Here is a 10,091-nt window from a genome sequence, read left to right on the forward strand (position 1 = left end):
CACCCCCAAAAACACCTTGGGGAGGAAAGTGTTAAACTGATTTAATTGGTTTAGGCTTTCACTTAACAGTTAATCACTGAAGGAACCTGATAGACAGCAGAGCTGATGCAGAGGCCGTGGAGGAACACTATTGACTGACAGGTGTGCACCACTATACCCAGCCCATCCTGCTTTCTTTTTTTGTTGTTGTTTTTGGTTTTGTTTTTTTCAAGACAGGGTTTTGCTGCACACCTTTAATCCCAGCACTCGGGAGGCAGAGGCATGCAGATCACAGTGAGTTCGAGGCCAGCTTGGTTTACAAAGAGAGTCCAGGACAGCCAAGGCTACACAGAGGAAACCCTGCCTCGAAAAACAGAACAAAACAAAAAAGACAGGGCACTTGGGAGGCAGGAGGATCTCTGTGAGTTCGAGGACAGCCAGGGCTACACAGAGAAACCGTGTCTTGAAAAACCGAAAACAAACAAAAAAGACAGGGTTTTTCTGCATAGCCGTGGCTGTCCTAGACTCACTTTGTAGACCAGGATAGCCTCAAATTCACAGAGATCCACCTGCCTCTGCCTCCTGAGTGCTGGGATTAAAGGCGTGCGCCACCACACCAGGCCCAGCCTGCTTTCTTATAGAACCCAAGACCACCAGCCCAGGGATGGCACCACCCACAATTGGGCCCTCCCCCATCAATTACTAATTAAGAAAATGCCCTACAGGCCCTACAGCCTGCAACAGGATCTTTTGGAGGCTTTTTTTTTTCTTTTTTCAAGACAGGGTTTGTAGTGCTGACTATCCTGGACTTGCGTTGTAGACCAGGCTGGCCTGTAACTCACAGAGATCTATCTGCCTGAAGAAGGCATTTTCTTAATTGAGGGTCCCTCCTCACAGATGACTCTAGCTTGTGTCATGTAGACATAAAACAAGCCAGCACAGGACGGGAGGGGGTAGTCATATAGGAACATAATGAAAGATGACACGAGTGGGTCTAATACTTCAGAATGTAAGATTCTCAGTATTGTGGAAAGACTCAGAATGCCAACTCTGGGGCACTCCTTGCCGAAAAGGGAGCTGTAAGAACGAAAAAACTGTTAGGACAGTTTGGAAGGGGAGTTTGTGGGAGGAACATCTGTTGCTTTGGCAACGGCAGTTAGGAGAGGGGAGAAAAGATTGTCAACTCAAGGGTTTTAGCTCAAGTCAGAGGTAGTGGCAAAGATAAAACAGGCAATCCGGGCAGCAAAGCAGATTTGCAGGGAACAGAAAAAATATGCAAAGATCATGAGCCTTGTAGTTTTTACAGCTGAGCTCCATCCAGCCTTGGCATTCTCTTCCAAGCAGCTCAAACTATTCCGTCTATGCAGCCTGTCAGTGAAGAAGACTCAGAGACATTGGAGGCGAGAGCATGGCTGGGAAGAGATACTGGAGATGAGTTAGAGAGAACCGTCTGAAGACTGCATTCTCTGTGCCCAGACTTCATCAGCGTTACATTATTCCCCGTAGTAAGCCAGTGATTGGCAGTAAGAAACAAGCGAGACTGTACAGACCTCTGCAAAAGAGCTAACACAACAGAGCTGGTGGTTTCCTCTCGGCTTGTCACCAGGGGAGCCACCTCTGACCCTCAGCTAGCCCCTAGGAAAAAAACCCTGGAGTGTTTTTCAGACAGGCTCACTCTATGTAGTCTTGGCTGTCCTGGACCCACTCTGTAGACCAGACTGGCCTTGGACTCACAGATCCACCTGCCTCTGCCTCACCAAAGCTAGGATTAAAGGTGTGTGCCACCACTGCCTTGCTGGAGTATTCATATTACTAATGATTATTTTGTTATATATATATATATATATATGTGTGTGTGTGTATATATATATATATATATATATATATATATATATATATATATAGAGAGAGAGAGAGAGAGAGAGAGAGAGAGAGAGAGAGATGACCCTCTCCATATTGGCTTGCCATGTTGTTTGACACAAACATCAATCTCAACTTACAACACGCAAGTGGTTTTCGTATTGAGGTAGGCCCTGGGTTTTAGTTGCTATTATCACATAGTGAAAATGCATGAGAATAGCTCCCTGCAAACGTGTTGGTTCCCAAGGTTCAAGTAAGGTGTGGCCAGTGGTGCTCCCAGATCTCTAGTTTGTTGAAAGGCAGAGAGGGGGGATTCCCAGATAGGGTCAGACAAAGGACATTTTGAAGCCTGTGCTGGCTTTCTCTGAACTTCATTGATATGTCTTTTCCTGGTGTTTTTGCTCTGTAGTTGTGTGTGTACTGTGTGTAATATATGTGCAGGAGCACATATACATGTTTTTATACATCAGAGCTCAACATCACTTGTCTTCCTTAATCATTCTCCACCATATTTTTTTGTTTGTTTTTGTTTTTTGAGATGGCATTTCTCTATGTAGTCCTGGCTGTCCTGGACTCACTCTGTAGAGCAGGCTGGCCTTGTACTCACAGAGGTCTACCTGCCTCTGCCTCCCCAAGTGCTGGAATTACAGGCGTGTGCCACCACATTGCCTTCTCTGCCATATTTTTTGAAGCAGGGTCTCTCACTGAACCTGGAGTTCTGCAATTTGGCTAGGCTTGTTGGCCAGTGAGCCCGCGGGATCTGCTCTGTCTACCCAGCACCATCACTCCCACCCTGCTCCCAAGTCACATACAGAAACAGCTCTGCCTGGTGCCTACGTGGACTCCAGGGAGCCAAGCTCACAGGCATCTTTCCAGGCCTGCTCTGCAACTTTTACTGTAAGCTTAGCGATATAGACAACAAACCTTTGAGTCCTGAAATCACCAAAGCAAACAGCTATATACATAAAATGGAATAAATTGAAAATCCATTTGTCATTCTGAGTCTTGATAAAAATCACTGAGGAAAAAAAAAATCACCATGTGTGTGAGAATTTTCTGCATGTGGGTTTAAGTTCAACGTTTTGATCTGTGTCCAGGAGACATTTAAAGTATCTACAGGGATATGGAACTCATGGGGGAAATGCTTATGGGCCCAAGTATAAATAAAAGCAAATTGGCAGTTAAGTGCAGAAGGAAAGCAGAATTAAAGACATACTAAATTGCTAGGGGTTAAATGAGGTTAAAAGGGGGCAGGTCTTCAGAACAGAGAGAATCAAGCCTTCATTTCTTCCTGGTATGTATTTCAGCACTGCATAAAATGATGTAAATGAAAAAATTCATGGATTTTAAATGTGGCTTGAGTCCAATTCGAGCTTAAATGAATTGTGTGTAACCAAATTCATACTACATCCAAATATGTGTCTCATGTGATAATTTTTTGAACCTTCTAGATATGAATTTCAGGTGCAGATTAATATTATTCCAAAGGCTCTACAACAATATATAAATTTAATATATACATTACAACTAGTCAGCCAATTATACTTGGTCATTTCTGAACCGGGCAGGGGTGGCGCTTGCCTTTAGTTCCAGCACTCAGGAGGTAGAGGCAGCTGAATCTCTGTGAGTTCCAGGCCAGCCTGGTCAACAGAGTGAGTCCAGGACAGCCAAGTCTACACAGAGAAACCCTGTCTCAAAAAAAAAAAAAAAACCCAAAAGCAGCTAACCAAACAATCAAAAATTAATTGGAGAAATTGGGGAGCTGGTTCAGTGGGTGAGACGCTAGTGGGGACCTGAGTTTGGATCCCGAGAGTCCATGTAATGCCCTCGGGCACACACCTGTACTTCTGGCACTTGTAGGGCAAAATGGGAGGTGAACACAAGACAAGGTGAAAGGCTAGAAGTGACTGCCCAGATTGTTCCCTAATCTCTATGCCTTCCCTGTGGCACACATGTGCACACATACACACATAATAACATACTGTTATGTATTTGTTTAAATGTACGTAGAAATGTGAAAACTTACACTAGGAGTTGTAGGCGTTGAACTTTTTCAAAGCTACTCTATTTGGGGTTCTTTAATGCTTACACCTCCCTTCCAACCCACCTACCCTGGATAGGAGAGAAAAGGGGTTAATGGGGAACAGGAGTAGTAGACCTTTTTAGACTCAGTTCCTTGGAGCGATTCCACTCTTTGACAGGATTTCAGCAGATCCGTTAAACAGTAAACCAGCAAAGGTGACTGCAGCCACAGCAGCCGGAACCTGGAACCTCAACCTCAAAGCGTTCTCTGGAGCGTCTTTCTCTAGGAAGGTCTCAGAGTGGAGCAAAGACCAGCCAAACAATAGGAAGGAAGCAATGCCAAAACCCAAAAGCCAAGCCTCTTGTTTTAGGCACACACACACACACACACACACACACACACACACACACACACACTCCTCTCAGAGTCTGTCCTATGTTTATTGGTTGGCAAAGACTATGCCTCTGCAAGAGGCAGTTCCTCTTCTAGTGGACAAATGCATGTCCTCTCTCGTCTGTTTCCAGAGGACAAACTCTGCATATCCTCACACAAGACTGTTTCACACCCCACACTTGGTATCAAAACAAAACCATGTTTCCATGCACTGTTACGAGTGGTGGTGCATGTCTTTAATCTGAGCACTTTTGGCAGATTTAGGTGGCCCTCTGTGAGTTCGAGGTTAATCTGATCTATAGAAAACTCCAGGCCAGCCAAGACTACATAGTGAGACCCTGTGTCTTAATTAGGGTTTCATTTGCTGCGATTGAAACACCATAACTAAAAGCAAAAGAGGAAAGTGTGTGCTCGGCTTACACCTCCACATCACAGTCTCACAGTCTCACTGAAGGAAGTCAGGACAGGAACCAGGTGGGCAAGAGCTGATGCAGAGGCCGTGAAGGGTGCTGCTTACTGGCTTGCGCCCACCAGCCCAGGCATGGCACCACTACACAGTGAGCTGGGCCCTCCCCCAGCAATCACTAATTAAGAAAATGCCCTACAGGCTTGCCTACAGCCTGGTCTTATGGAGGCACTGCTCAGTTGAGGCGCCCTCCTGCCTGATGACTCTAGCTTGTGTCGGGGTGACATAAAACCAGCCAGTACAAGTGACCTCTTGTAAACTTGACACACAATCCCTTTTTGTTTGTTTGATTTTGCTTTGTTTTTCGAGGCAGGGTTTCTCTGTATAGCCCTGGCAGTCCTAGAACTTGGTCTGTAGATCACCTCCCCTGCCCAGGCTCCTGAGGGTGAATTAAATAAGATTATTAAAAAAAAACAAGATTATTATGTATACAGTACTTATTATTATGTAACAGGGCATCAGATCACACTATAGATGGTTGTGAGCCATGTAGTTGCTGGGAATTGAACTCAGGACCTCTGGAAAAGCAGTTGGTGCTCTTAACCTCTGAGCCATCTCTCCAGCCCGAGGGTGAATTCTTTTGTTTGTTTGTTTGTTTGTTTGTTTGTTTTCAAGACAGGGTTTCTCTGTGTAGCAGGTGGATCTTTGTGAGTTCAAGGCCAGCCTGGTCTACAAAGTGAGTTCCAGGATAGCCAGGGCTCCACAGAGAAACCCTGTTTCAAAAACCAAAAAGAGAGTAAAGGAAGGAAAAGCAAGCAAGCCAGAGCAGCACACATGCTGCACAAGCAGGGAGAGTTATATATAAAAATTAAAGACAGATGATAGAGTACAAGGTATCAGGCAGCAGATGTTATATTAAACAGATTTTATTAAATGAGCCTGCGGGGGAGGGAAAGGGAGGAAGGGGTACCCCAGAGAGAGAGAGAGAGAGAGAGAGAGAGAGAGAGAGAGAGAGAAAGAGTGGAGAGAGAGGGGGAAGACCATGTGGAGGGTCTGTCTTTTATATGGCCCTGGGCAGGGCCACGCCCCCCCTTGGCAGGGCCACGCCCCCTGGCAGGTAAGCGGTGACATCACATGTAGGCCGACTGAAACAGAATACTAACAGGGAGTTCATTTCTTTTTTTTTAAAGATACATTTATTTATTATTATGTATACATTGCCCTACCCACATAGATGCCTGCAGGCCATAAGAGGTCATCAGATCATTATAGATGGTTGTGAGCCACCATCTATACATTGAACTCAGGACCTCTGGAAGAACAGTCAGTGCTCTTAACCTCTGAGCCATCTCTCCAGCCCCAGGGAGCTCATTTCTAATCCCCAGAACCCACTTAAAATGTTGGATGTGACCCCAGTATTGGTGAGGGGAAACCGAGGGGTTGGTGGTCTTGCTAGCCTCACCCTAGCTCCACATTCAGTGGAAGGTCCTTTCTCAAAGGAATACGGTGTTGAGTGTTAACCAGGACACCCACTGTCCTCTGGCAACTGCTTGCATACATGCACACACACCACCACGCACATTTATACACACTCCCACAATACTGAGGCAAATTGTTGTTCCGATGAAAAGACAAATATAATGTGATATTGGTAGTGTACAGGCAGTTCTACTGGCCTGCTCTCAAGGACCTAGCAACTGCTTACATCATCACAGGCCATTACCCCCAGGAGCATCAGGCATGTGCTGCCGGCTGATAAAAGGACCTTCAGCCTCCCCAGCTCTCTCTCTACATGCCCCTGTCTCTGCCCTCCCATCTGCCCCCATGGCTCTCTGCTGCTCCCAGCCTGTCTGCATGTCCACTTGTCCGCCTCTGTCCCTTCTTCCCCAGGTCCCCACTCTTCTCCCCTCCCCCAATAAGCCTTTTACACATCTGTTGCATGATGTAATTTCTCAGGGGTACACCTTGGCACGGGCAGCCAAAGGTACCCCACCCCCTGCCCCACAGTATATATACTTTTAAATTGTAACATATATGCAAGACAGTATAGGGGTTGGGGCAATAATTCTGTGGTTCGTAGCATATATTGTTCTTCCAAAGGACCTGAGTTTGGTTCCCAGCCCCCACAGGCTCACAACCACCTCTAACGCCAGCTTCTGTGGTGGTGAGGGTTCTGATGCTTCTAACCTCGCGTGCACATGCACTCACACGCCTATACCCATGCTCACATACAAATAATACAAGTAAAGCTTAAAACAGCTGGTGGTTACTGCAAAAATAGATAATGCCCTTACTTTTATTCTCATCCTCAACACTCATGCATGGACTTGTACTATAAAATGTTAGCCAGGCAGTGGTGATGCACGCCTTTAATCCCAGCACGTGGGAGGCAGAGGCAGACAGATGGCTGTGAGTTTGAGGCCAGCCTGGTCTACAGAGTGAGTCTAAGATAGTCAAGGATATACAGAGAGACCCTGTCTTGAAAAACAAAAACAACAACAAAAAAAGTTGTTTATTTTGCAGCCTGTGGAAACCAATAAAGTGGTCAGGATTTATAGACTATGAAAACTAATAAAAGAGAAAAGGGAGAGTATTGCTTAAGGTGCATTTAATTAGCTGGCCCATTAAAAAACAAAAACAAAAAAATTCACTGAAGAATTCAGAATTCTCACCAAAAGGTTGCATGTGTATGGCCATGCAGACATTGCTTCTTAAGATGACAACTAACGGATCAAAATAAATCTCTAAAGTTATTCCAGATAAAGAATGCAGCAAGGAGCCGGGCATGGTGACACACGCCTGTAATACCAGGAGGCAGAGGCAGGCGGATCTCTGTGAGTTCAAGGCCAGCCAGGTCTACAAAGTGAGTCTAAGACAGCCAGGGCTACACCGAGGAACCCTGTCTCCAAAAACAAAACAAAACAAAACAAAAACAAAGAATGCAGCAAGGATGCAAGCCCCAAGAGAAGGAAGAACTTTATGTGCTTGCAGAAGAGAGGCCCACACAGTTGAGACAAGCCCGGATCATCGTACACGGCCTGGGAGTGAGGCGGGGGTAGACCACAGACCACTGCTCTGCACACTCTCGCCATAATGAGCAAGATGATAGCTTACATCTCAAAGGCTACAGGAGTAAATAAATTCTATCACTACAGAATGGCCAATAGTGACAATTATTTTGTTCACTTAGGAAAACGATCTGAGCCTCTGTGAACTACCATGCACCCAAAGGCGAGACCATCAACCGTGGTGGGGAGGACCCTTAGACTCATCAACCGTGGTGGGGAGGACCCTTAGACCCATCAACCATGGTGGGGAGCACCCTTAGACCCATCAACTGTGGTGGGGAGGACCCTTAGACCCATCAACCGTGGTGGGGAGCACCCTTAGACCCATCAACCATGGTGGGGAGGACCCTTAGACCCATCAACCGTGGTGGGGAGCAACCTTAGTCCCAGCACTTGAGCTGGAGAGTGGGAGAAGATCCATGAGGGGTTCGAGGCCAGCCAAGGCTACATTTAAAAGAAAGAGAGGAGAGAAACATGACTAGTAGAAATGAAGGCTAGAAATAAGAGAAAATTGTAATGTGTGTCTAAAAGTTAAAAAGGCTAAACTGTTAGTAAATTTGAAAGCAAAAAGTTAGGGTTAAAGTAATCCTAATGTATTTGGCACATTGGATGTCCTATGTTTGTTTTCCAAAAGAAGCCACATTTCCACCCTTGCTTTTAAAGTTTATTTTTTAAGAAATCGTATCTGAATGCCGCCCTCTGGTGGCCAAAGGACCCACCTCTTCGGACATTCACCCTAGCCTGAACTTCATGGAGTCTGTCCGTCTGTGCGGTTTTTCTCCATACAAAGAACACTAAAAAGCCAGCGAGAGGCATCAGTAGGTAAAGGAATTGGCTTCTAAGCCTGACAATGTGAGTTTAATTACCTGACGGATCCAAAGGGTACCCTATTTCCCTCTCAAAGGGCAGATCCCCAGACTTGGTCCAACATCAAATCTAGGCTCAATGCAAGCTGGACTTCAGAAATCACAGATTTCTGATGGTTATACTAAAGCCAACATTCCTCAGGAATTTACAAAAACAGGTTCCCACTAAAAGGAGTCCTTTTCCTTGCTTCTGGCAGAAGAGACATGTGGCTTTCACTGGCTTAAACCCAAGGCAGCTATAAGCATATCAAAGTCCATGCTGGCCTCCAGGCTCCAAGTGCCCTTTATACATTTCAAAACCCTCCTGCTAGCATTCTGGTCCTTCTCGCCTGCCCGCCCCGCCTAGACACTCACTCTCTTTATAAAGGCAAGGTTTAGTCTCCCCCTTCCTCCCCATTCCCCCACCATGTCAGAGTGTGTGTGTGTGTGTGTGTGTGTGTGTGTGTGTGTGTTGCCTCATCCTGTCCCTGTTGTCATCTCCCTCCCCTACCCCCCCCACCCCCCACCCTCGTTCTGTTTAAAACCTCTAGCCCGGGCCAAGCCTACTCTGCTGTTTTCTCTCTCTGCTCTTTCAGATGTCTCTGGCTATTCTATCTTTCTTGTCTACCTTCCTTCAGGCCAGGCGTGGTGGCACACGCCTTTAACCCCAGCACTTAGGAGGCAGAAGCAGGAGGATGCATGTGAGTTCGAGGCCAGCCTGGTCCACAAAGCAAGTCCAGGACAGCCAAGGCTACACAGAGAGACCATGTCTATCATGAAGCTGCCATTTTGGGGGAGAGAACTAACTACTGTAAGCTGTCCTTTGACTGCCACAGCATGCATGAGACAGGGGAGGAAGAGGCTATAGGAGAGAAAGGAATAGCACGCACACAGGCACGTGTGTGCCTGGGTCCAGTCTCCAACACCGTAGGGGGACTTGGGGTGCCACACAGGCAGCTTGGGTAGCAAAGTATGGCTATAAGAGTAGTTAAAAATCCAGCAGACAGGAAGCAAGAGAAACTCTGCTGTAGGCCAAGTTTTTGGGGAATATAACTTGAGTTCTGTTTGGGGAGCATAACTTGAGAACTTGGGGACAAATCTGAAATGAGAGAGAGAAACTCAAAACTTGGAGTCAGTGGATGGAATGGACAGAGTTGGTTCTAGGGTCGATCTCCTCAAGTGTGGTACTGACATGGCAGTAACTGATTGGGAGTCACAACGTTTTCACACTGCAGTTTGTAGGCTTTTTAATTTATTTTGGCTTGTCCCAAAACACAGCCATTTTGTAGCTAAGGTTTTACTCTGGAGAGCTACCGTTGAGGCAATGAGAACTTTGAACTATCCCCACTGTTAACCTGATGCAATAGGTTCGAACTGTGAAGAGTACAAAGGCAAGGCAAGCAGGGCTGCTGGGCGCGGAGGCTCGCGCTTCAAGAGCACGGTGCACACATCCAAAGGAGGAAGAGGGAGACAGGGACTCCTGTGCACACTCATCCTGCATTTAAAAGTTTTAACTA

This window comes from Acomys minous (genome assembly GCF_964271855.1).
Source record: "Acomys minous genome assembly, chromosome: 15".
NCBI lineage: Eukaryota > Metazoa > Chordata > Mammalia > Rodentia > Muridae > Acomys > Acomys minous.